The sequence below is a fragment of the Ursus americanus genome, chromosome X, assembly GCF_024610735.1.
Source record: "Ursus americanus isolate L20-20 chromosome X, mUrsAme1.1.p, whole genome shotgun sequence".
NCBI classification, from domain to species: Eukaryota; Metazoa; Chordata; class Mammalia; order Carnivora; family Ursidae; genus Ursus; species Ursus americanus.
The window spans coordinates 64,037,614-64,065,584 of NC_142164.1; the positions used below are offsets into that span (position 1 = coordinate 64,037,614).

General features: G+C 38.8%; 1 long non-coding RNA gene across 11 annotated transcripts in view; it reads right to left on the bottom strand.

The window, feature by feature from the left end:
• The window catches only part of LOC123788117 (uncharacterized), a 93,843-nt gene that overhangs the window by 51,813 nt on the left and 14,059 nt on the right, over positions 1-27,971 (bottom strand). For 7 of the 11 annotated variants that reach the window (XR_015723328.1, XR_015723332.1, XR_006778424.2 and 4 more), the window contains one exon: positions 12,336-12,543. The exons of 3 other annotated variants lie outside the window; for them this stretch is intronic. This is a non-coding gene — a long non-coding RNA (uncharacterized LOC123788117). Of the gene's footprint in view, positions 1-12,335; positions 12,544-21,204; positions 21,437-27,971 lie in introns of all 11 variants that reach the window. One more of the 11 variants, XR_015723330.1, reaches the window with a different exon arrangement.

A 27,971-nucleotide genomic window follows, 5' to 3' on the forward strand; every position in this document is an offset into this window, starting at 1 on the left:
TTGCCAAGACGCAGAGACAGGTTGTAACAAAAGAGAGCGCAGAAGGTATCCCCAAGGGAACGGACTTAATTTGGAATACACTGGGGGGGAAAAATCAATCCTAAGAGTACTCCCAAAAACAATAGAAATTTTGGTGGTAAGCAATTAAATAGAGACTGGTAACTACATGAGAACAACAAGCTAAAAAACACCAGTTAGAAGTTTACCAGAGAGAACCAGGGAAAGAGACAGATAACAGCATCCCTCTATAAGTGAATGAATAAATGGGTATACTGAGATAATGGAATATTCAGCACTAAAAAGAAATGAGCTATCAAGCCATGAAAAGACAAGCAGGAACCTTAGATGCATATTACTAAGTGAAAGAAGTCAATTTGAAAAGACTACATAATGTATGATTCCAACTATCTGACATTCTGGAAAAGAAAAAAACCATCAAGACTGCAATCAGTGGTTGCCTGAGGCTAAGAGAGAGAGAAGCACAGATTGGCAGAGCACCAGGGATATTTAGGGCAGTTATGGGAAAACCAAGAAACTAGAACAGCCAAAGCAGTTGTGGGGCGGGGAGGGGGGGGACACGACTACAATCGGAGCACTCACGCCACCTGTTTTCAAGACTTATTTCAAAACTTACTATGCAGTATTAGCAAAATGGTAGACACAAGAGATCAGTGGAACAAAACAGCATATCTAGAAACAGACCCACACATATATGGTCAATTAGTGGCACTGATGTAAAAAAAGTTCAAGGGAAAAAACACAGGATTTTCAACAAACAGTACTGGAATTATTAGAGAATGAGGGGAAAGGGCTAACTACAAAGGAGCAGGAGAAAAATTTTTTAGGCTAGAAAGAATTTTATATCTTGACTACAGTGATAGTTATACTGTGAAGTCCTTAGTGAAAAAACAGAAGTGTAAAACTAAGGAGGGTGAATTTTACATTATTTAAATTACACTTCAGCAAACCTAAAGAAATATTTAAAAGCTAGATACTACACAGTGAAAAAGTAAAAATTGTGATATAAATATATTAAGATAATGAGAGGGACCAGCAGTTGAGTATGTACATAATATAGCTGAATTCAGGGTGGGGGTTAGAAGGGTATGTGTATGAAGGAGAGTTAACTATCATCCACGATGGGCAGTCAATAGATAATGGCTAAAACTTAAAAATAAAAAAAAAAGCTACACTAGCACATTATTTAGATACACAGATCTAACTAACAGAAAAATTGAAATTTCAGCATGATTTGGTTTGCTTCTGAGAATGGAAAATTAAGGGGTGGGGGAAATCAGACAACTGTTTTTCTTTAAACAACCTTATAAAACTATACAACTCTACTATATGGTAGATGTTTTATTTTTAAATTTAAATCAAAAGAAGTACATCTACACCTTGAATATGTGCCATTAGTTCCCTGGTACATTAAACTATTGTTTAGTTAACTTATAAACTGCATTTTTATATAAAGTCTAGAATCACCTAAAAGAAGCACAAGAAGATGCGGATCCAGAGACTTCTAAATATGAAGGAACAGCATATTCCCCAACTCCAAACATTACTTAAATAAACAGCGAGGTCACCACCTAGTATAAAATTGCAACTTAATCAGCTGGAGTCTCTGGGGCTGGGAATTGACTAGAGGAGTAATTCCAGAGCTCCACCCCCTACCAATTGGTAAGACTGAAACTACTTCACTATATGTAGTTATGACAGGCGTGGGCCCTGATCACCTATGCTTTCACCAAACCGGAGCTTGCCTCTAACCTATTCTCAGTCTGTATGACTAGCCTTCATGCCTGTTAGGAGTCTTGCCGTGAACCTCAATATTTTGGTTTGGGTCCTGCACCAATCTAAACCAACCATCAGGGGACGACAATGTGCTAGTTTCTGTCTGCCTGAGTAACCTGACTACCTAGAAGCTTCCAGATGAAATGTTCTACCTACCAATTTAGGTCCCATCCCTCTGAACGCCAGGCCAGATCAAACATACATTTGCCATGTCCCCCTACCCTCAAACACGCACTTTAGACCAGTGGTGTTAAAGCTTTTAGAAGAGTTTACACTCTCAAAACTACTGAGAAAACAAAGAGCTTTAGTCGATTTATTTACTACAAGAGAAAGTAAACTAAAAAAAGCCTTTTAAATATTTAAAATACCTATTAATAATCAATTTAATGATAAACTTGATTAGTTAACTTAAATGGTTGTTCTATTTACTTATAATCCTGACCCTAACCCTAATACATCACATGCATAATAAATTTAACATAATGAATTTTTGTGCAAAATGACTGTACTTTCAAAACCAAATAACCCTAGTGATGAATAGTATTGTCTTACATATATTTCTATGTTTGTAATTCTCCTTAATGCTTGGTTTAATAGAAGACATTGGAGCCTCATATCTGCTTCTCCATTCAAGCTATTATGAAATTTTTGCTTGGGTGGAAATATATGGAGAAAGTCCTACTGGATATGAAGTTGAAAAAGAAAGAAGTATATTAATATTCTTTCAGATAATTATGAAAATTCTTCAATGGTACTATACCAAAACTCAACAAGTGGTAGCTTCTCAAAAATCAGCTGAAACGCGGGAATCTAAAAACATAACATAACTCTGTAACCTTAAAATCCACTAGTCTGTCTTGCCCTTTCAATGAATATTTGACCCATGCATGATTATGGAACGTCCTACAAGGGTCATTTGGAAAATATTAGTTTACTGAGTCATACAGATTTTGATATTTCATTAGATGGTATTTTAAAAATCATATTCATTAAAATCTCTCATGTCATCAGAAAAATCTTAATTTAAGTATTGGTGAAACCATAAAGCTCACACAGATGGACATTAAGTCTATAAAACTCCTAAATTTTGTTTGAAAGCTAGAATTTTATTTATTTATTTTTTTAAGATTTTATTTCTCTGACAGAGAGAGAGAGAGAGAGAATACAAGCAGCGGGGCAGGAGATGGAGAAGCAGGCTCCCCGCTGAGCAGGGAGCCAGATGCGGGGCTCGATCGCAGGATACTTCGACCATGACCTGAGCCGAAGGCAGACGCTTTAACCGACTGAGCCACCCAGGAGCCCCTGAAAGCTAAAATTTTAAATGTGCAACAAATAACTATCAGTTGTTTTCCTTGAAAGGATAAGTTCACTTATTTACTTAGAAAAAAATATATGCCTAATACCCAAATATGAAAAACCATAGTTTCTCTGTTATTCTTCTAAGTAAACTGTTACAAGTAAAAAAAAGTGAGTAGCACGTTTCTATGATGTTACAGGTAACTTTCCAAGGCAATCACCATAACTCAGTTTGCAGAAGTGATTCATGCTTACTTCCCTTTTTATCACACAATATTAAGACATGTACTCATGGGTCTATATTTAATATAATTAGTAACGTTTATTGCGCAAAAACATTTTTTAAGAAAAATTGACTTTTTAAATTTTTTTAGTACAAGTGCATGGTGAAGAATTCAATGACCACTGGTACAGTTTGGTACCACTACCTTCGTACTCAGGCAGAAGCAGATTTATTTTCCGCTGCTTTGACACCATCAGTGCAAATGTCAAAACAGGTAAAAGTAAACAACTAAGTACTATTCTGAAAATATCATCCACTTTGCAGTTCCCTTGAAAAGCCCACACACTGACAACTGTAATATACTGTTGGCCACCACCTCAGGTGTTATATCCCCTTAAAGGTGCCAACTACCCTATTATGGCTTATTGCCCTTTCCCAACAGTACTACTGATGTCTGCACCAATCTAAGCAATGATAACTTCACTATTATTTAACCTGTTTTGTAGAAAACAAGGGATACAAAAACAAAACATCACACTTCATTTCCAAATCAATAAGGGTTTCTCACTCCTCCCAGGAACTACTAAAGCTGTGTCTTCTGAATAGCTGAGTTTTCTCAATTAGCTGAGGGTTTACACCATATGCAAACTTTTTTTTTTAACTTCAGAAGAGAATCCTAAAATGTGTAACATACATTTCTGCCTAACAAAAGATGTAACTATAACTTAACCTTTTCTGGACGCCCTCTACCTTAAATTGTCCCAGACTACTCAATTTTATATATATTTGTCTCTTTACCTGCAGTCAGGCTATGGGCTGCACTTGTAGTAACGATCAATGTATCATGCAACCACTCCTCTCCTACTTTCTAAATCTGTCATGGTCATGGAAACCAGATTTATTAGAATTATGTATTAAAGGTTCCAAGTGAGAGACTCACTGAAAAGAATTCAGTGTGAGCTCTAGTGCAGACACTGCTGTACCTCTTTTAGCTATTCAAAAATACTTTTCATTCTGCTTTTGAGCTGTGTTCAAAACACAACTGGGAGTTAAGCTGGCGGAGGAGTAGAGGTCCCCTTTTTCAGCTGAGTCGAGCTGGATAGGTACCAGACCATCCTGAACACCCACGGAATCAGCCAGAGACCCAGGAACATACATCTGGATCTCTACGAATGAACATCTCCAGCGCTGAGTATTGAGGTACGAAGCGGGAAGCCCTGAAACCGCGCACAGATACCAGAAGATAAACGGAAGGGGGAGGGAGCCGCCGCGTTCCGGTGCCGGGAAATGGTAGCCACCTGCACTGGGGAGCGGGCTGATTCGCGCGGACCGGCACCCGCGAAGGAGCAGACTGAGACCGTAAGCCGGGGAACGCGTGCGAACAGTCTGAAAACCGGAGCTCCAGAGTGCGCGAGTAACACTGAAATGGAGCTCCGGAGCGCATGGGAGCGGCTGGCGGCTGGCGGTGTTAGAAACACAAAGGACAGAGACCCGCCGGCCCTGGAAGTGAGGGCTGGGACACAGGCTGTGGGGCGCACATCCCGGGACGCTGCAGGGTTGAGCAGCACCAACAGAAACAGAGTTAAAGTGGCCAGAAGACCCCAGTGGAGAGCGGTCTGCGATCCCTCTGTTCTGAGACAGAAGCTGAGATTCGGCTATTGCTGCTCTGACTCTCAGAAGAGGCAGAGCAAACTGCCAGGGAAAGCCGCCAGAGAACAAAAGCCTAGAAATACGGGCTCACGGTGTGCCCACCCCATCCCCCCTCGCAGGGAACATGGAGACTCTACCCAAACAGGGTTGCCTGAGTTTCGGTGCGGCAGGCCCCTGCCCCAGAAGGCAGGCTGAAAAATCAAGAAGCCCACATCCCTAAGGTCCCTATAAAACAAGTGCACACTGCCTGGGTCCTGGTCAATAATTTGGGCTCTGGGCAACCCCGCAACCTCTCCTCATCAGAATGACGAGAGGAGAAATCCCCCTCAGCAAGGAAAAGACAATGAGTCTGTGGCCTCTGCACAGAACTGATGGATACGGATATAACGAAATTGTCACAAATGGAGTTCAGATTAACAATGGTCAACAGGATGTGTAGACTTGAAAAAAATATTAAGGAAAATATTAATGAGAATATAGAATCTCTAAGGGCAGAAATAAGAGTGAATCTGGCAGAAATTAAAAATGCTATGAATCAAATGCAGTCAAAACTAGATGCCCTCACGGCCAGGGTAAATGAGGCAGAAGAACCAATCAGTGAGTTGGAGGATGGGTTAGTAGAAGAGAAAGCTAAGACAGAAACTTGGCTCAAAAAAATCCAATCTCAAGAACGCAGGTTATGGGAGATTACTGACTCAATGAAACGTTCCAATGTCAGAATCATTGGCATCCCCGAGGGGGTGGAGAAAAACAGAGGTCTAGAAGAGATATTTGAACAAATTGTAGCTGAAAACTTCCCTAATCTAGCAAAGGAAACAAGCATTCATGTCCAAGAGGCAGAGAGGACACCTCTCAAGCTCAACCACTACAAACCTACGCCACATCACGTCATAGTGCACTTCGCAAATATTAGATCCAAGGATACAGTATTGAAAGCGGCCAGGGCAAAGAAATTTCTCATGTACCAAGGCAAAGGCATCAGAATTACATCAGACCTGTCTACACAGACCTGGAATGAGAGAAAGGGTTGGGGGGGCATTTGTAAAGCTCTTTCAGAGAAAAACATGCAACCAAGGATCCTTTATCCAGCAAGGCTGTCATTCAGAACTGATGGAGAGACAAAGACCTTCCAGAATCGCCAGTCACCAATTTCATAAGCAAAAAACCAGCCCCAAAGGAGATATTAAGGGGGATTCTATAAAAGTAAAAAGGCCCCAAGAGCGATACAGAACAGAAAGTCACAATCTATAGAAACAATGACTTTATAGGCAACATGGCATCATTAAAATCATATCTCTCAATAATCACTCTCAATGTAAATGGCCTAAATGCTCCCCTAAAACACCACAGGGTTGCAGACTGGATAAAAAGACATGACCCATCCATTTGCTGTCTACAAGAGACTCATTTTGAACCTAAAGATACATCCAGACTGAAAGTAAAGGGCTGGAATACCATCTTTCATGCCAATGGACCTCGAAAGAAAGCTGGGGTAGCAATTCTCATACCAGACAGATTGGATTTTAAACTAAAGACTATAGTTAGAGATACAGAAGGGCACTGTATTATTCTTAAAGGATATATTCAACAAGTGGATATGACAACTATAAATATATATGCCCCCAAACAGGGGAGCAACAAGATACACAAGCCAACTCTTAACCAGAATAAAGAGACATATAGACAATAATACGTTAATAGTAGGGGACCTCAACACTCCACTCTCAGAAACAGACAGATCACCTAAGCAGAAAATCAACAAAGAAACAAGAGCTTTGAATGCCATACTAGACGAGATGGACCTCATAGATATATATAGAACACTACACCCCAGAACCAAAGAATACCCATTCTATTCTAATGCCCATGGAACATTCTCAAGAATAGACCATGCTCTGGGTCACAAAACAGGTCTCAACCGATACCAAAACTGAAATTATTCCCTGCATATTCTCAGACCACAACGCTCTGAAATTGGAACTCAACCACAAGGAAAAATTTGGAAGAAACTCAAACACTTGGAGACTAAGAACCATCCTGCTCAAGAATGATTCGATAAACCAGGAAATCAAAATTCAACTTAAACAATTTATGGAGACCGACGAGAATGAAAACACAACGGTCCAAAACCTATGGGACACTGCAAAGGCAGTCCTAAGGGGAAAATACATAGCCATCCAAGCCTCACTCAAAAGAATAAAAAAATCTAAAATGCAGTTCTAATATTCTCACCTCAAGAAGCTGGAACAGCAACAGAAGAACAGGCCTAATCCATGCACGAGAAAGCAGCTGATCAAGATTAGAGCAGAGAACAATGAATTAGAAACCAGTAGCACAGTAGAGCAGATCAAGAGAACTAGAAGCTGGTTCTTTGAAAGAATTAATAAAATAGACAAACCACTGGCAAGACTTATCCAAAAGAATAGAGAAAGGACCCAAATTAATAAAATTATGAATGAAAAGGGAGAGGTCACAACCAACACCAATGAAATAGGAAGGATTATTAGAAACTTTTATCAACAGCTTTATGCCAATAAATTAAGCAATCTGAAGAGATGGATGCCTTCCTAGAAACCTATAAACTACCAAGACGAAACAGGAAGAAATTGATTTTTTAAACAGACCAATTAATTATGAAGAGACTGAAACAGTGATTAAAAACCTTCCAAAAAACAAAACGCCAGGGCCTGATGGATTCCCCGGGGAATTCTACCAAACATTCAAAGAAGAAATAATACCTATTCTCCTAAAGCTATTTCAAAAAATAGAAACAGAAGGAAAGCTACCAAACTCATCCTATGAGGCCAATATTACCTTGATCCCCAAACCAGGCAAAGACCCCATCAAAAAGGAGAACTACAGACCGATTTCCCTGATAAATATGGATGCCAAAATTCTAAACAAGATCCTTGCTAATAGGATCCGACAGTACACTAAAAAGATTATCCATCATGACCAAGTGGGATTCATCCCTGAGATGCAAGGGTGGTTCAACATTCGCAAATCTATCAGTGTGATAGATTATATCAACAAGAAAAAAGCCAAAAATCATATGATTCTCTCAATAGATGCAGAAAAAGCATTTGACAAAATACAGCATCCTTTCCTGATTAAAACCCTTCAGAGTGCAGGGATAGAGGATACATTCCTCAATTTCATAAAAACCATCTATGAGGGCCACCTGGGTGGCACAGTCGTTAAGCGTCTGCCTTCGGCTCAGGGCGTGATCCCGGCATTATGGGTTCGAGCCCCATGTCAGGCTCCTCCACTATGAGCCTGCTTCTTCCTCTCCCACTCCCCCTGCTTGTGCTCCCTCTCTCGCTGGCTGTCTCTATCTCTTTCAAATAAATAAATAAAATCTTTAAAAAAAAAACCATCTATGAAAAGCCTACAGAAAATATCATTCTCAGTAGGGAAAAGCTGGAAGCCTTTCCCTTAAGATCAGGAACAGGACAAGGATGCCCACTCTTGCCATTATTATTCAACACAGTACTAGAAGTCCTTGAAATAGCAATCAGAGAACAAAAAGGGATAAAAGGTATCCAAATTGGCAAGGAAGAAGTCCAACTGTCTTTCTTCACAGATGACAGGATACTCTATATGGAAAACCCTAAAGAATCCACCCCCAAACTAGTAGAAGCTATAGAGCCATTCAGTAATGTGGCGGGATACAATATCAATGCTCAGAAATCAGTTACATTTCTATACACGAACAATGAGACTGAAGAAAGAGAAATTAGGGAATCCATCCCTTTTACAATAGCACCAAAAAACATACGTTATCTTGGAATTAACTTAAGCAGAGACGTAAAGGATATATATTCTAGAAACTACAAATCACTCTTGAAAGACATTGAAGAAGACACAAAAAGATGGAAAAATATTCCATGTTCATGGATCAGAAGAATTAACATAGTTAAAATGTCCATGCTACCCAGAGCAATCTACACTTTCAATGCTATCCCGATCAAAATACCAATGACATTTTTCAAAGAACTGGAACAAACAGCCCTTATATTTGTGTGGAACCAGAAAAGGCCCCGAATCACCAAGGACGTGTTAAAAAGGAAAAACAAAGCTGGGGGGGGGCATCACAATGCCGGATTTCGAGCTGTACTACAAAGCTGTGATCACAAAGACAACATGGTACTGGCACAAAGACAGACACATAGACCAATGGAACAGAATAGAGAATCCAGAAATGGACCCTCGGCTCTTTGGGCAACTAATCTTTGATAAAGCAGGAAAACACATCCAGTGGAAAAAAGACAGTCTCTTCAATAAATGGTGCTGGGAAAACTGGACAGCTACATGCACAAGAATGAAACTTGACCACTCTCTCACACCATACACAAAGATAAACTCCAAATGGATGAAAGACCTCAATGTGAGACAGGAATCCATCAAAATCCTAGAGGAGAACATAGGCAGCAACCTCTAAGACATTGGCCAAAGCAACTTTTTTCATGACACATCTCCAAAGGCAAGAGAAACAAAAGAAAAAATGAACTTGTGGGACTTCATCAAGATCAAAAGCTTCTGCACAGCCAAGAAAACAGTCAAAAAAACTAAGAGGCAGCCCACGGAATGGGAGAAGATATTTGCAAATGACACTACAGATAAAAGACTGGTATCCAAGATCTACAAAGAACTTCTCAAACTCAATACATGAGAAACAAATAAACAAATCAAAAAATGGGCAGAAGATATGAACAGACACTTTTCCAATGAAGACATACAAATGGCTAACAGACACATGAAAAAATGTTCAAAATCATTAGCCATCAAGGAAATTCAAATCAAAACCACTTTGAGATACCATCTTACACCAGTTAAAATGGCAAAAATTGACAAGGCAGGAAACAACAAATGTTGGAGAGGATGTGGAGAAAGGGGATCCCTCCTACATTGCTGGTGGGAATGCAAGTTGGTATAGCCACTTTGGAAAACTGTGTGGAGGTCCCTTTAAGAGTTAAAAATTGAGCTACCCTATGATCCAGCAATTGCACTACTGGGTATTTACCCCAGTGATACAGACGTATGGAAGAGAAGGGCCATATGCACCCCAATGTTCATAGCAGCATTGTCCACAATAGCTAAATCGTGGAAGGAGCCGGATGCCCTTCAACAGATGACTGGATTAAGAAGATGTGGTCCATATATACAATGGAATATTACTCAGCTATCAAAAAGAACGATTTCTCATCATTTGCTGCAACATGGACGGCACTGGAGGAGACTATGCTAAGTGAAATAAGTCAAGCAGAGAAAGACAATTATCATATGGTTTCTCTCATCTATGGAACATAAGAACTAGGAAGATTGGTAGGAGAAGAAAGGGATAAAGAAGGGGGTAATTTAGAAGGGGGAATGAAGCATGAGAGAGTATGGACTCTGAGAAACAAACTAAGGGCTTCAGAAGGGAGGGGGTGGGGGAATGGGATAGGCTGGTGATGGGTAGTAAGGAGGGCACGTACTGCATGGTGCACTGGGTGTTATACGCAACTAATGAATCATCGAACTTTACATCAAAAACCAGGGATGTACTGTATGGTGACTAACGTAATATAATAAAAAAATATAATTATAAAAAAACAAAACAAAAAACAAAACAAAACACAATAACTGGCTGAACAGTTAAGTTCCAGATATTAAGATATTGTACTTGCATTTAAAATGAAGCCCTGTCCAGATAACTTGAAATCCACACAAAAAGAAGTTTGATAAATCAGTAATTCAAGACCAGAGTGTTGTTTTTTTTTTTTAAGATTTTATTTATTTATTTGACAGAGACAGCCAGTGAGAGAGGGAGCACAGCAGGGGGAGTGAGAGAGTAAGAAGCAGGCTCCCAGCGGAGGAGCCCAATGTGGGACTGGATCCCGGAACGCCGGGATCACGCCCTGAGCCGAAGGCAGACGCTTAAGGACTGCGCTACCCAGGCGCCCCAAGACCAGAGTGTTTTTTAATTAAACTTGTAATTTTAAGATAAATGTACATTCATATGCAGTTCTTAGAAATAATACAAAGAGAACCCTTTGACTGTTAACCCACATTACTGCAACAATAACAGCTTACAAAACCATACTACCACATCACCACCGGGATACTGTTATTGATAGTCAAGATGCAGAACATATTTTTAAATTTTATTTATTTGAGAGAAAGAGTGAGAGCAAGAGAGAGCGCACATGTGCACATGAGAGCGTGGGAGGGGCAGAGGGAGAGGGAGAAGCAGACTCCCTGCTGAGAAGGGAGCCTAAGGCGGGGCTTGGATCCCAGGATCCGGGAATCCTGACCTGAGCCGAAGGCAGACGCTTAACCAACTGAGCCACCCAGGTGCCCCCAGAACATTTTCATTAACACAAAGACATTTCATGTGATCTTTTATAACCCATCACCCTCCTGAACCCAACCCCATCCTTGAAACTTAAGAACCACTACTCTATTCTTCATTTCAATGATTCTGTCATTTTCAGAATACTATATAAATGGTACCTTCCGCAACTGGATTCTTTTACTTGGCATTAATTCTCTGGGGATTCACCCAAGTTGTTGTATCAACTTCATTCTTTTTTATTCCTAAGTGGTATTACACATATCAAGAGTTTAGCTAAGCTTCTCCATGGTATTGGTGCCTCGGCATCCATTTTGTTTGGCTAACAGGCCTGAAGAGGCCTTAAACTGACATTTGGTCTTCATGCAAACACATGCCCTGGATAATAGCCTGCAGAGTCATAACTATGTTAAGTCCTGATACAATTTCCCCAATGCCCCTTGTGATAAAGTCTCCCTTGCCTCCCAGGGCTTTTCCCTTGTGCACCTCTTATATTAGACCTCTGAGAAGCTTACCAAAACCTTGCTTTTCTTGGTTTGAATTGACCAATCCAGTCTTAGCTCAGAAACCCCAAAGCACTACCTACAGACCCTAACAAAGCCATGTGCCCCAGGTACTGACCTGCTGTCTACCTGTACCCTGCCTTGACTTCTTCATGTGGCTCCTCAAGATGTGTAGTATACTGACCACCAAGGACCTGTGAGTAAAGAACCTCTCTATTTCAATTTTCCATGTGGTCTCTTATAGCACCTGGGCTTATCATCAAACACCCCAAGGAGCTCTACTTAACAAATGTAAATCTGGGGTGCCTGGATGACTCAGTTGGTTAGGCATCCCCTCCTGGTTTTTGTTCAGGTCATGATCTCATGAGTTGTGGGAGATGGAGCCCCATGTCTGGTTCCGTGCTTGGCAGGGAGTCTGCTTGTGGATTCTCTCCTTCTACCCCTCCCCCTGCTCTCTCTCTCAAATGATTAAACAAATCTTTTTAAAAAAAACCACACACACAATTGTTAATTTAACAATTTGCAATGAACATACCGGAATTGGTTTAGGCATCCAACCATTAGAGGACATCAGGGAAGGGGGGCCTGGGTGGCTCAGGTGGCTGAACATCTGCCTTCAGCTCAGGTCATGATCTCAGGGTTCTGGGATCCAGCCTCGCATAGGGCTCCCTGTTTAGCAGGGAGTCTACTTCTCTCTCCTCCTCTGCCTGCCCCCCTCCGCTCATGCTCGCTCTCTCTCAAATCTAAAAAATAAAAGAAAAAATAAATTAAAAAAATAAAAGACATCTGGAATTTCTACATTGTTACTATTATGAATAAGATTCATACACAGGTTTTTGTGTGAACACAAATTTTCATTTCTCTGGGATTTATTTTTTACTCTCAAGACTGTAACTGCTGGGTTATACAGTAGTTGCATGTTTAATATAATAAGAAACTGCTAAACTTTTCCAGAATGGCTATGTAACATTTTACATTCCCATCAAAAACATGAGTAATCCAGACTCTCTGCATCCTAACCAACACTTGATGTTACCTCTATTTTTCATTTTATTATTTTAATACGTAGATATATTTCCTTGTGGTTTTAATTTGTATTTCAAAAATGGTTTATGATGTTGAACAGCTCTTCCTTTTCTAATGTGCCATCTGCATATCTCCTTCCTTGAAACATTTCTTCATGTCTTTTGTCCATGTTCTCACTGGATTAACCGGTCTGGTTTTTTACTTTTTCGTTTCTAGTTTTTTTATGTATTTATTACTAAATGTACTAGTATTTACATGCAAGACACACAGTTTACAAATAAACTGCTGCCACTCTATAGCTTCTCTTTACGTGCTCTTAACAGTCTTTAGCAGAATAAGACTTTTTGGTGTTCATGAAGTTTAATTAATCAATTTTTCCTTTTACAGGTCATGCTTTTGAAGTTAAGTATATGAACTCCTTGTCTACCCCAAGATCTTATTTTCTCTGTTTTCTTCTAGAAGTTTTATAGTTTTAAGTTTTACTTTTTTACACTGAAGTCTAGAATTTGTTTTCAGTTCATTTTTGTACAAGGTGTGAATCTCAGGCCAAGAGTCTTTTTTTCCCCCATGGATGTCCAGTTGCACAAGCACCATTGTTGAAAAGGCTCTTTCCCTACTGAACTGTTTTTCTGCTTTTGTCAAAATCAGGTAGGCATAACTGTGTCTATTTCTCAGTTCTTGATTTTGTCAAATTGATATGTCTATCCCTCTACCAGTTTAATGCTGTCTTGATTATTCTAAATATACAGTAGACATTAGTAACAGGTAGAATGATTCCACCAATTCAGTCTTTTTCAAGATTGTCTTAGCTATTCTAGGGCCTTTGCTTTTTCATATAAATTTTATTTATTTAAGGATTTTATTTATTTATTTATTTATTTATTTATTTATTTATTTATTTGACAGAGAAAAGCACAAGCAGGAGGAGCAGGAGAGGGAGAAGCAGACTCCCTGCTGAGCAGGGAGCCTGACGCAGGGCTCCAACCCGGGATGACCTGAGCTGCAGGCAGATGCTTAACCGACTGACCCTTTCATATAAATTTTAGAATAAGCTTCTCTATATCTACAAAAACACCCTAGGATTTATATAGTAATTCCATTAAAACTGTATCACCTTGGGGACAACTGACATCTTCAATATATTGTTTTCCAATTCATGAACATGGTAAATATCTTCAATTATTTAGGTCTTGGTCTCTTTCATCAGCATTCAATAATTTCTAGAATACAGATCCTATATGTTCTATTAAGTTTATATCTAAGTATTATATTTCCTTGGAGTAGTTGTAAATTGTATTATAAATTCTGGTTTTCACACATTCATTAATAATATACAGAAATATGACTGATATTTGTATACTGATGTTGTAGCCTATAACATTGCTGAAGTCACTAATTCTAGGAATTTGGGGAGCTTTTGTGTAGATTCCTTTAAATTTTTACATATACAAACGTGTTATCTGCAAATAGGGACAAATTTCTTTTTAATTAGGACACTTTTTATTTCATTTTCTTGCCTTACTACAGTGGCTTGACTTTTTGGCACTATGTTGAATAATACAGGTAGGAGTAATATTCTTGCCATTTTTTCTGACCCTAGGGATATGTATGCAATCTTTCACCATTATATATGATGTTATCTGTGGGGTTTTTGTAGATGCTGTTTATCAAGTCAAGGGAGTTACCCTATATACCTCATTCTCTAAGAGTTATCATAAACAGGCATCTGATATTGTCGTATACCTTTTGGGGATCAATTTAATATAATCACATGATTTTTCTTCTTTATCCTGTTGATAATGTGCATTATATTGATTGATTTTCAAATGCTGAACCAGCCTTGCATACCAAGGAAAATTCCATTTGGTCATGGTGTATAATTCTCATACATGACTACATTCAATTTGCTAGTATGTTAAAAGTATTTTGGGTCTAAGATGATGAAAAATATTGGTCTGTAGTTTTAGGGGGGGTTTGTACAAATTTTGCATTGTTTTCATATCAGGGTAATACTACTGTCAAAATAAGTTCTGCTTTTTGCATGAGATTATGTAAAGTTGGTCTTAATTATTCCTTAATTTATAGTATATAAAAGTGAAATCATCTAGGTCTTAAGATTTCTATTTAGCACCTTTCAAATTACACTTTCAATTTCCTTAATGGCTGTGGGACTATTCAAGTTCTAATCAATTTCATCTTGATTTAGATTTGGCAGTTTGTCGATTTTGAAGATCGTTCTTTTACTTCTAAGTTGATTAATTTATGGGTATAAAGTTGTTCATATTATGCCCTTATTATCTTTTCAAGGGCTGTAGGATCTTTCCTGATACTAATGACTTGAATTCTCTCTCTCTGTTTACCAATGTTTATTGGTAGTTTACCAATGTTACTTTTTGTTTCACTGATTTCTCTATTATTTTTCTACTCTCAAATTCATTAATTTTTTTAAAAGATTTTATTTATTTGAGAGTGAGTTTCAGAAAACACGAGCAAGGGGAGGGGCAGAGAGAGAAGGAGAAACGGACTCCCCACTGAGCAGGGACTCCAACGAGGGGCTCAATCCCAGGACCCTGAGATCATGACCTGAGCTGAAAGTAGAAACTTAACCAACTGAGCCACCCAGGTGCAACAAACTCATTAATTTCTTACCTTATTATTTCCTTCCTTTCGCTGATTTGGGGTTAATTATGCTCTTTTTTTTTCTTTTTTAGTTTCATGAAGTGGGAAGTAGATTATGGAATTGACACCTTTCCTTATTTCTAACAAAAATATTTACTGGTGGGCTGCCTGGTTGGCTCAGTCAGTTAAGTGTCTGCCTTTGGCTCAAGTCATGATCCCAGGGTCCTGGAATCCAGTCTTCCATTGGGCCCCCTGCTCAGCGGGGAGCCTGCTTCTCCCTCTGCCTCCCACACCCCCTGCTTTTGCTCTCTTCCTCTCTCTCTCTCTCTCTGACAAATAAATAAAATCTTTTAAAAAAAAAAAAAGAAAGAAAGAAAGAATTTATAGTGCTATAAATTCTTCTCCACACAATGCCTTAATACTTTGTCTCACATATTTTGATAGCTGTGCTTACATGTTCTTTCAGATACATAAATATATATATGCATATATATAAAATTTCCCCCCTTGAGACTTTAACTTTGACCCATAGATTACTTAAGCATGCTGTTTAATATCCAGCTGGTTAGAATTCCTTATTTTTGTTTTTAATTTTTAGTTTGAGTCTATTATATAGTCAGAACATACCCTGTATTATTTCAGTTATTTTAAATTTGTTGAGGTTTGTTTCATTGCTGAAGTTTGGTCTATCTTGGTAAATCTCTTTTTTAATTTGAGAGAGAGAGAGAGAGAGCGCACAAGCCCATGTGAGCCGGGGAGGGGCAGAGGGAGCAAGAAACTCAAGCAGACTCCACACTGAACATGGAGCCTGATGAGAGCTCGATCTCATGATCTGAGATGAAACCAAGAGTCAGATGCTTAACTGACTGAGCCTCCCAGGCGCCCCTGTATCTTATAAATAGCACAGAAAACACTATAAAATAGTATGTATTTATTACTCAGCAACAAAAAGAAATGAGCTATCAACCCAGGAAGACAGAGAGGAACTTTAATACATATTGCTATGTGAAAGAAATAAAGTGAAAAGGCTACATAATGTATGATTTGCATGACACTCTGGTAAAGGCAAAACAATGAAGACAGTAAAAAATACCAGTAGTTGTCAGGAGTTTCAAGGGATGGATGAAAAGGTGGGAGTACAGGGAGGGGATTTTTAGGGCAGTGTAACTACTCTGTATGAAACTGTAATAGTGAACGCATGTAATTTTAAATTTATCAAATATACTATATAATGCAGAGTGAACCCTAATGTAAACTATAGATCTTAGTTAATATATATCAGTATTGGCTCAATTGTAATACATGTACCATACGAATACAAGATAGTAATAAAGGAAACTGGTTTTCTCAATTTTTCTGTAAACTTAAAACTTTAAAAAATAAACGCTGTTAAAAAAATAATGTATATTCTTCAGTTGTTGTATGAAATGTTCTATAAATGCCAATTAAATCTTGTTGGTTTACAGTACTGTTCTTTTTTTTTTTTTTAAAGATTTTATTTATTTATTTGACAGAGAACACAAGCATGGGGAGCAGCAGGCAGAGGGAGAGGGAGAAGCAGGCTCCCCACTGAGCAGGGAGCCTGATGCAGGGCTCCATCCCAGGACTCTGGGATCATGACCTGAGCCGAAGGCAGACGCTTAACCAACTGACCCACCCAGGTGCCCCACTGTTGAGTTCTTCTATACACATACTGATACTCTGTCTCATTGTTCTGCCAATTGTGAAAAGACTGCTGAAGTCTTATAATTCTATTGTTTGGTACATGCACTTTGGAATTGCCATATCTTTTTTTTTCTTTTTGAGAGAGAGAGAGAGAGAGTGGTCAAGTGAGAGAGTTGGGGGAGGGGGCAGAGGGAGAGGGAGAGAATCTTAAGCAGACTCTGCACCGAGGGAAAAGCCCGACGTGGGGCTCAATCTCCTCTGAGATGGTGACCTGAGTCGGGGACAGAGGGAGAGGGAGAGAATCTTAAGCAGACTTTGCACTGAGGGAAAAGCCTGATGTGGGGCTCGATCTCATGACTCTGAGATGGTGACTGAGTCGAAATCAAGAGTCAGACACATAACCAACTAAGCCACCCAGATGCCCCAGGACTGCCATATCTTATAAGCGAATTTTATCATTACAAAGTGTCCTCCCCTTATATAGATTATATATATTTTTAACTTTAATTTTATTATATATACAGATTATATATATAGATTATATATAATCTCCATATATATATATATATGTATATATGTGTGTGTGTGTGTATATATATATATATATATATTTGTTCTAAAGCCTACTTTATCTGTATTAAAATAGTCACTACTGGGGTGCCTGAATGGATCAGTCAGCTAGAGCATGTGACTCTTGATCTTGGGGCTGTAAATTCAAGCCCTGTACTGGCTGTAGAGATTATTTAAAAATAAAAAAATAAATTAAAAAAAAAGGTCACTACGGCTTTACTTTGAGGTTTGCATGGCATATCTCTGCCTACAACTCTACCTTCAATCTGCCTATAAAATCGAAGTGAGTTTCTTATTAACACATATAATTGGGTCATGACTACTACTTTACTCTGACAGTCTCTTGTCTTTAAGTGTCTTAAGTGCATTTAGACCATTTAAATCTAATGTAATTGTCAATATATTAAAGCTAACCTCTGCCGTTTTATTTTTCCTTTGTTCTCTTAGTTTTCTATTTTCTTACATACATATATATACACACATATATATACACACACGTTAACACAGTCTACTATCAACATTTTACTAGTTAAAATCAAGTGTAGAAACTACCCCTCCTTTATGACCCTTGACCCTCCCCCAATTATACCATAATTGTCTTAAATATTTCCTTTAAGCACAATTTACATACAACACCAAAACCATGATCCACAAAAGAAATAACTGATAAGTTAAACTTAACTAAAATAAGTCGTACTGCTTTGTACAAGACAGTACAAAGAAAATGAAAAGATAAATCAGAGTCTAAGAAAAGATCTTGCAAAACACTATCAGATAAAGGATGTGTACTCAAAATATACAAAGAACTCTTTTTTTTTTAGATTGTATTTATTTATTCGAGAGAGAGATAGCATGGAGAGAGAGAGAGAGAGAGAGAGAGAGAGCATGAATGGGGGGAGGGGCAGAGGGAGAAGCAAACTCCTTGCTGAGCAGAGAGCCCAACGCGGGGCTCGACCCCAGGACCCTGGGATCATGACCTGAGCTGAAGGCAGACGCTTAACTTACTGAGCCACCCAGGCGACCCTATAGAAAGAACTCTCAAAACTCAACAATAAGGAAACAAGAAACCTAGTCAAAAAAATAAGCAAAACATCTAACAGTGACTCAAAGAAAATAAGGAGATGAAAAGATGTACAATGTATGTCATAAAAGAACTGCAAATTAAAACAACAATGAAATACCACTACACACCTTTCAGAATAGCTGAAATATTTTTAAAAAGCAAAAACAAAAAAACAAAACAAAACAAAATTGGTAATACCAAATGCTAGGAAGGAAAAAGAGCAACAGAAACTATCATTCATTGCTAGTGAAAATGCAAAATACCACAGCCACTGTAGAAGACAGTTTGGCAGTTATTACAAAACTAAACATATTCTTACCATACAATTCAGCAATCATGCTTCTTGCTATTTACCCAAAAGAACTGAAAATTTATGTCCACACAACAACCTACACAAGGATGTTTAGGGAGCTTGATTTATAAAGATATGGGTTTACTTAATAATACATCAATTGTCAAAAATAAGAAGCAACTAAGATATTCTTCAGTAGGTGAATGGTAAGTAAACTATGGTACATCCAGACACTGAATTATTATTCTCTGCTAAAAAGAAATGAACTATCAAACCATGAAAAGACACGGAGGGATCTTAAAAGCACATTGCTAAGTAAAAGAAGCCACTCTAAAAAGGTTACACACTGTATAATTCAGACTACATAACATGGAAAAGGAAAAGCTATAGAGAAAGTAAATGGATCACTGGTTGCCAGGGACTTCAGGGAAGCAGAAGAAAGGAAGGGATGAGCAGATGGTGCACAGGGGAAACTATTCTGTGTAATACTGTAATGTTATACACAAGACATCATGCATATGTCAACACTCTTAGAACTGTAGGACACAAAGAGTGAACCTTAATATAAACTCTAGATGATACTTAACAGTAATATGACTAATGCAAGACAGACAAACTATGATGGGGAGGGAGTAGTATGGGAACTCTTTACTAGCTACTCAACTTTTCTGTAAGTCTAAAACTATTCTATAAATAAAATTAATTAAAGTAAATGAAATTAACTTTAATAGATTTAAAGACCTAAATGTAAGAAGTGAAATGATAAAACAAGAAAACAGAATATATTTTCTACTTTGGCATAGGAAAATATTAATTAGATAAAAAACATGGACCCATAACTACATGGTCAACTAACCTTCAACAAAGCAGGAAAGGATATCCATTGGGAAAAACACTCTTTTCAACAAATGGTGTGGGGAAAACTGAACAGCAACATGCAGAAGAATGCAACTGGAACACTTTCTAACACCGTAAACGGAAATAAATTCAAAATGGATGAAAGACCTAAACGTGAGACAAGGAACCATTAAAATCCTAGCGAACAGAGGCAGCAACCTCTTTGACATTGGTCTTAGCAACTTCTTACAAGACACGTCTCTGGAAACAGGGATTAAAAAAAGCAAAAACGAACTACTGGGTCTTCAAAAAAAAAAAAAAAAACTTCTACACAGCAAAGGAAACAATCAACAAAACTAAAAGGCAACATACAGAATGGGAGAAGATACTTGAAAATAACGTATCTGATAAAGGGTTTAGTATCTAAAATCTATAAAGAACTTATAAAATCCAAACCCAAAAGACCAATAATCCAGTTAAGAAATGGACAGAAGATATGAATAGACATTTTTCCAAAGAAGACATACAGATGAACAACAGACACATGAAAAGATGCTCTACATCACTATCAGGGAAATACAAATAAAAACTACAATGAGATACCACCTCACAGCAGGTGTTGGCAAGGATGTGGAGAAAGGTAAACCCTCTTACACTGTTGTTGGGAATGCAAATTGGCACAGACACTCTGGAAAATAGTACAGAGGTGCCTCAGAAAGTTAAAAATAGAACTACCCTACAATCCAGCAATTGCATTGCTAGGTATCTACTCAAGGAATACAAAAATACTGATTGGAAGGGATACATGCACCCTGATGTTTATAGCAGCATTATCAACAAGAACTAAATTATGAAAAGAGCCCAAATATCCATCAACCGACAAATGGATAAAGAAGATGTGATAAATATATAAAATGGAATATTACTGAACCATCAAAAGGAATGAAATCTTGCCATTTGCAATGACATAAAGGAGCTAGAGTGTAAGCAAAATCAGTCAGAGAAAGGCAAATACCATGATTTCACTCATATGTGGAATTTAAGAAACAAAACAGATTAACATAGGGGAAGGAAGAAAAAAAGATAGGGAGGCAAACCATAAGGGACTCCTGACTACAGAGAACAAACTAGAGTTCCTGGAGGGGAGGTAGGCAAGGGATGGGCTAAATGGGTGACAGGTATTAAGGACGGCACTTGTGATTAGCACTGGGTGTTATATGTAAGTGAAGAATCACTTAATTCTGCTCCAGAAACCAATATTACACTATATGTTAACTAACTAGAATTTAAATAAAAACTTGAAACAAACAAAAAAAACCATAAAGTACATACCATATAAGAAAAAAACTTTATGAAATGGATTTCATCAAAAAACTTCTGATCTTTGGGATGCCTGGGTAGCTCAGTTGGTTAAGCATCTGCCTTTGGCTCAGGTCATGATCCCAGGGTCTTGGGAGCAAGTCCCGCATGGGGCTCCTTGCTCAGCAAGGAGCCTGCTTCTCCCTCTGCCTGCCACTCCCCCTGCTTGTGCTCTCTCTCTCTCTGACAAATAAATGGGTGAAATCTTTAAAAACAAAAACAGAAACAAAGTTAAAAAAACAAAAAAACTTCTGATTTTTTTAATGACATCCTTAAGAAAACCAAAAGGCACCCTAGGGAATGGGAGAAAATATTCAAAATACTTATTATCTGACAAAGGACTTATACCTAGAAAATATGAAGAAACATTCTATGTCAATGCTAAGACAAGCAACAAAAAATTTGACCAGACATTTCACGAAAGATATAAATGTCAAATAACACATTAAAAGATATTCAACATCATAATTACTGGGGAAATGCATATTAAAATGACAAAATACTACCAAACACTTATTAGAATGGCTTTTTTAAAACACTATGACGTGCTGGTGAGGGTGTAAAACATCTGAAACTCACATATTTCAGGTGGGAATGTAAAACAGTAAAGCTTTTTTTGGAAAACTATTTGGCAGTCTCTTGTAAGGTTAGATATACTCTTACAATGGGACCCAGTAATCCTATTCCTAGGTATTTACCCAAAACAAAACTAAAAATACATATCCATACCAAAACTGGTATGAAATATTCAGAGGCTTTATTCACCATCAAAACCTGGAGACAACCAAAAAGTCCTTCAACAAGTGAACAAATAAACTAAGGTACTGTCAATTTTAATTTATTTATAAATTGTATCTTGATGTGGGAAACAAAGGCAGAAGAAAAATTATTAAATTTCCTTATTTCCTACAGCCCAGTGGCAAGTCCTTGACACAGGCAGAGTGACATTCCGCTAGGGACTCAACTGCCTCGAGGTTAATACTTTGCTAAGGGCAAAAGACAATCCTAGCCTACCCCCCCCATCCTGTAAGTCTACTTTAACGTATAAAAATGCCTTAACTTCTTTTATCTCTAAGATACCGTGTTGGCAATCATCCTCCAAGCATTGGCCCACTGATATACATCTGAAGGGTCTCATGACTAAGGTTTTATTAGATGGTAATAAATGACCTTTTCCCAACAATAGCTAGCCCCCGTCAAGGTCCTGGAAACCTTGCTTCCAAATTCCTTAGAGACTTACGCTATCCCTAACCCCTCCCAACTTGAAAGTATGTAATGGGCCACTCCTTATGACCCCAGCGCAGCTCTTTCTGCCCATGGGTCCTGTCCCCATGTTTTAATAAAATCACTTTTTTGCACCAAAGACATCTCAAGAATTCTTTCTTGGCCATCGGCTTCGAACCCTAATGTCTTTCTTACATCATCTAAGTTGGGGGGAAAAAAAAAGGAAGAAAGATAGCTAACAAACTCAAGGAAAATATATGCAATTTATCTCCACATAGGGCTATATTCCATTAAACATACAGAATTCTTTAAAATTGCAGAAAAATTATCAAAAATCTAACAAATAGGGAAAAAAGGAACTACTTGCAAAAGAAAAGCCTATAAAAATGATACTTAAAAATGAGAAAAACTTTAAACTCAAAGTTTTTAAAAATACAAATTTAAAAAACACTGGGATGCCATTCTTCACCAAACTGGCAATATTTTTTAAATATGAAAATTGGGAAAAAATAAAAAGAGCTAAGATGGCGGTATAGTAGGAGGGCCCTAGGCTTGCCTCATCCCTCAAACACAACCAGTAACTATCAAATCATTCTAAATACCCAAGAAATCAACCCGAGCACTGTCAGAACAAACTGCACAACTAGAGGGAGAGAAGAGGCCACATCAAGGAACTTAGGAAGTACCGAGAGGTGCTTTGGGGGAGAAATGGACTGCGGGTGCTGTGACGGGGAGGGAGCCCTGGTCTCGGAGAAAGGCAAGAGAGAGAGTACCATGCACAGGGATACACACAAGAATACTTCTCCAAAGCCACTGGCTGGGAAAACCAGAGAGGCTGATTTTCATGAGTTTTTGTAACCAGCGGGGGCTTAAAGGCTTGAGTTTTAGAGGTCCACAGGCTTGGCTGGGATAGAGACCTGGGGGCACTGCCCTACTCCTGAAGAGAAGGCAGGCAAGCAACGCAGGGCAGACGGCACCATCTGAGGACTGCCTATGGCACATGGGGACAGACTGTTCACTCTTCCTGGAGCGTTATCTGTGAGAGCTGGCTTTGCCTCTCTGGGGACAAAAGAGCCACGGCTGCCATTTCCCTCCTGCGTCCCTCAGCATAGGCATAAAGACACGGGCTGAGGGGGGATAAATCAGACACTGGCTATTTAGCCTGCTTTGCTCCAAATCTCACGCCCCTGCACTCTGGCGTAACTGCCCTTCTTGATCAAGCCTGCATTAGTTCCAGTGGAGTGAGAGACCCTACCCCAGAAGACCATCGCAGGTCCCCAGAACACCTGGTCCCTACTGAAGTTTGGAGTTTCCCTATTGAAGTTTGGAGTTTTAAAACTCAGCAGGCTTGGCTGGGATACAGCCCAAAGTGCAATGAACTGCCGCTCCAGGAAGGCAAGCAACCTGGAGACAGTATGAAAACATGGGACACGCGAGGGGAAATTATTCACTCTTCTAGGAGTGCTTCCTGAGAGCAACAAGTACAGACTCCCCTCTCGGGTGGGGGGGGGGGGAGCTGGCTGACGCCATTTTCCTCCACCGCCTCTCAGTACAAACCAACTTCAACAAACAGCACAGCACCAACACTGGCTGCCTGGCTGACTAACCGGCTTACCGGCTTTCACCAAGTCCTCCTCCCCAGCCCCGTGCAGTCTGCTAACGCTTGACTCCAGCACGTGTGCATAAGGAAAAGCACAGCAGTCCCCTTCCCCAGGAGACCAGCAGAAAGCCCTGCATGCACCACGTCTACCAATGGTACAGATTTTCGTTTTTGTTTTTTATTTTTTAAGATTTATTTGAGAGAGAGCACGGAAGAGAGCGAACGTGGGAGTGGGGGCAGAGGGAGAGGGAGAACTAGGCTCCCTAATGAGCAGGGAGCCTGCTGTGGGGCTAGATCCCAGGACCCTGAGATTAAGACCTAAGCCAAAGGCAGACAGTTAAGTGACTGAGCCAGCCAGGTGCCCCCCCCCCGCCCCCCGCACCACAGAGTTCTGCAAGGCTTCAGTTGTAATGGAAGTAGCATCAGGTCTTACGTAACAAGCAGACCAGAGCACACCTAGTTAAAACTCGCCACATTCTGGCCAAGATCCAAACACTGCCCACTGCAGGCAAGGAGGACCTCTGCAGATGACTGACCCGAGGGAGAGAGCAGCCAGTGCAGATGACTGACCCAAGGAACAGAGCAGCCTTGCACTGCCTACTGCGGGCAAGGACGACCTCTACAGATGACTGACCCAAGGGATATAGGAGCAGAGTGCTGCTCCAAGAGGGAGAGAAGAGGGAGAGTGCTGCATGAGGGAGAGCAGAGTGCATGCAGCACACACCAGAGACACTCAATGAAGTACCAGGCCCTGTACACTACCTGACCTTTTCTTCCTAAAGCCATTACCCTCAGGAGCAGGAAACATAACAGGCTTTCCTAACACTCAGAAGACAGAGAGATAGCCAAAGTGCCGAGAAGGAGGAATTCATCCCAAAAGAAAACAAGAAAAGGTCACAGAGATCTAATCGAAACAGATATAAATAATATGCCTGATGGAGAATTTAAAACAACAATTGTCAGGATACTCTCCGGGCTTGGGGAAAGCATGAAAGACATCAGGGAGATCCTTACCACAGAGAGGAGAGTTAAAAAAAAAAAAAATCAGGCAGAAAAGAGAAATGCAATAACTGAGATTTGAAACTGACTGGACGTAATAACTACAAGGATGGAAGAAGCAGAGAAATGAGTAAGTCATACAGAAGACAGAATTATGGAAAATAATGAAGGTGAACAAAAGAGAGAAAGAAGAATGATGGATCACAACAGTAGACTTAGGGAACTCAGTGATTCCATCAAACGTAATAATATTCATATCATAGGTCTCCCAGAAGAAGAGAGGAAAAGGGGCAGAAGGTTTGAGTTTAAATGATAGCTCAAAGCTTCCCTAATCTGAGGAGGGAAACAGACATCCAAATCCAGGAGGCTCTGAGAACTCCCATCAAAATCAACAAAAGCAGGCTAGTAACAAGATATATTGTAGTTAAATTTGCAAAATATAGTGATAAAGGAAAAATCCTAAAAGCAGCAAGAAAAAAGAAGTCCCTAACTTACAAAGACCCATAAAGTGAACTGCAGATCTCTCCATAGAAACCTGGCAAGCCAGAAAATGGTGACATGATATATTCAACAAGCTGAACGGGAAATATCTGCAGCCAAGAATACTCTATCCAGCAAGGCTATCATTCAGAATAGAAGGAGAAAGTTTCCCAAACAAAAACAAAGGAGGTCATGACCACTAAACCATCCCTGCAAAAATATTAAAGGGGACTCTTTCGGTGGGAAAGAAAGACCAAAAGTGACAAAGACTAGAAAGAAACAGAGAAAACCTCCAGAAATAATGACAAAACAAGTAATAAAATGGCACTAAATTCATATCTATCAATAATCACTTTGAATGTAAATGGACTAAATGATCTCATCAAAAGACACAGGGTATCAGGATAAAAGAAACAAGACGCATCTGTATGCTGCCTACAAGAGACTCATTTTAGACCTAAACACACCTGCGCATTGAAAGTGAAGGAATGGAGAAACATTTACCATGCAATGGATGTCAAAAGCAACCTGGAGCAGCAATACTTAAGCCAGAAAAACTAGATTTTAAACCAAACAGTATAACAGAAGATGAAGAAGGACACTATATCATAATAAAAGGAACCATTCATACAAGAAGATCTAACAACTGTAAATATTTCTGCCCCCAATTTGGGAACACCCAAATATATATAACAATTAATAACCAACATAAAGGAACTCACGGATAAAAATAGGGGACTTTAATACCCCGCTTACATCAATGGACAGATCATCTAAGCAGAAAATCAGCAAGGAAACAATGGTTTTGAATGACAAACTGGACCAGATGGATTTAACAGATATATTCAGAACATTTTATCCCAAAGCAGAATACGCATTCTTTTCAAGTACACATGAGACATTCTCCAGAATAAATCACATATTAGGTCACAAATCAGGCCTCAATAAGTACAAAAAGACTGAGATCATACAGTGCATCTTTTCTGACCACAACACTATGAAACTTGAAGTCAAGCACAAGAAAAAATTTGGAAAGATCACAAATACATGGAGGTTAAACACCATAAGTTGGTCAACTAGGAAATTAAAGAATAAAAAAAATACATGGAAACAAATGAAAATAAAAACACAATGATCCAAAGCCTTTGGAATATAGCAAAAGCCTCAGAAGAGGGAAGTATACAGCAACATAGGCCTATCTCAAGAACCAAGAAAAATCTCAAATACTAACCTAACCTTATGCCTAAAGGAGCTAGAAAAAGAACAACGAAGAAAGCCTATAGTCCTCAGAAGAAGGGAAATAAAAATTCGAGCAGAAATAAATGATACTGAAAAGAAAGAAACAGATGAATGAAACCAGAAGCTGTTTCTTTGAAAATATTAATAAAATGGATAAACCCCTAGTGAGACTTACCAAAAAAAGAGAAAGGATCCAAATAAATAAAATAAGTGAAAGAGGAAAAAGAACAACCAACACCACAGAAATCCAAACAATTATAAGAGAATATTATGAAAAATTAAATGTCAACAAATTGGACAATAAGAAAGAAATGGGTAAATTCCTAGAAACATATAAGTAAACAAAACTGAAACAGGAATAGAAAACTTGAACAGATCAATAACCAGTAATCAAAAATCTCCCAACAAACAAAAGTCCAGGGTCAGATGGCTTCACAAGGGAATTCTACCAAGTGTTTAAAGAATTAATTCCTATTCTTGTGAAGCTGTTCCAAAAAAACAGAAATGGAAGGAAAACTTCCAAACTCATCCTATGAGGCCAGTATTATCTTGATTTCAAAACCAAACAAAGACTCCACTAAAAAAGAAAAATATAAGCCAATATTCCTGATGAACATAGATGTAAAAATTCTCAACAAAATACCAGCAAATCAAATCCAACAGTACATGAAAGGAATGATTCACCATGATCAAGTGGGATTTACTTTTGGGCTGCAACAACAGTCGTTCAACATGATATACTACATTAATAAAAGAAAAAGGACGAGACCAAATAGTCCTCTCAATAGATGCAGAAAAAGCATTTGACAAAGTACAAGATCATGAATAGATATGATAAAAACCCTCAAGAAAGTAGGGACAGAGGGAACATACCTCAACATAATAAAGGCCATATACAAAAAACCCACATCTTCAATGGGCAAAAACTGAGAGCTTTTCCTCTATGGTCAGGAACAAGACACTGATGTTCACTCTCATCACTGTTATTTAACACAGTATTGGAAATCCTAGCCACAGCAATCAGACAACAAAAAGAAAAGGCATCCAAATAGGCAAGGAAGAAGTCAAACTTTCACTATTTGCAGATGACATGATACTCCATGTAGGAAACCCAAAAGACTGCACCAAAAAATTGCTAAAAACAACACATGAATTCAGTAAAGTCACAGGATATAAAATCAACATACAGAAATCTGTT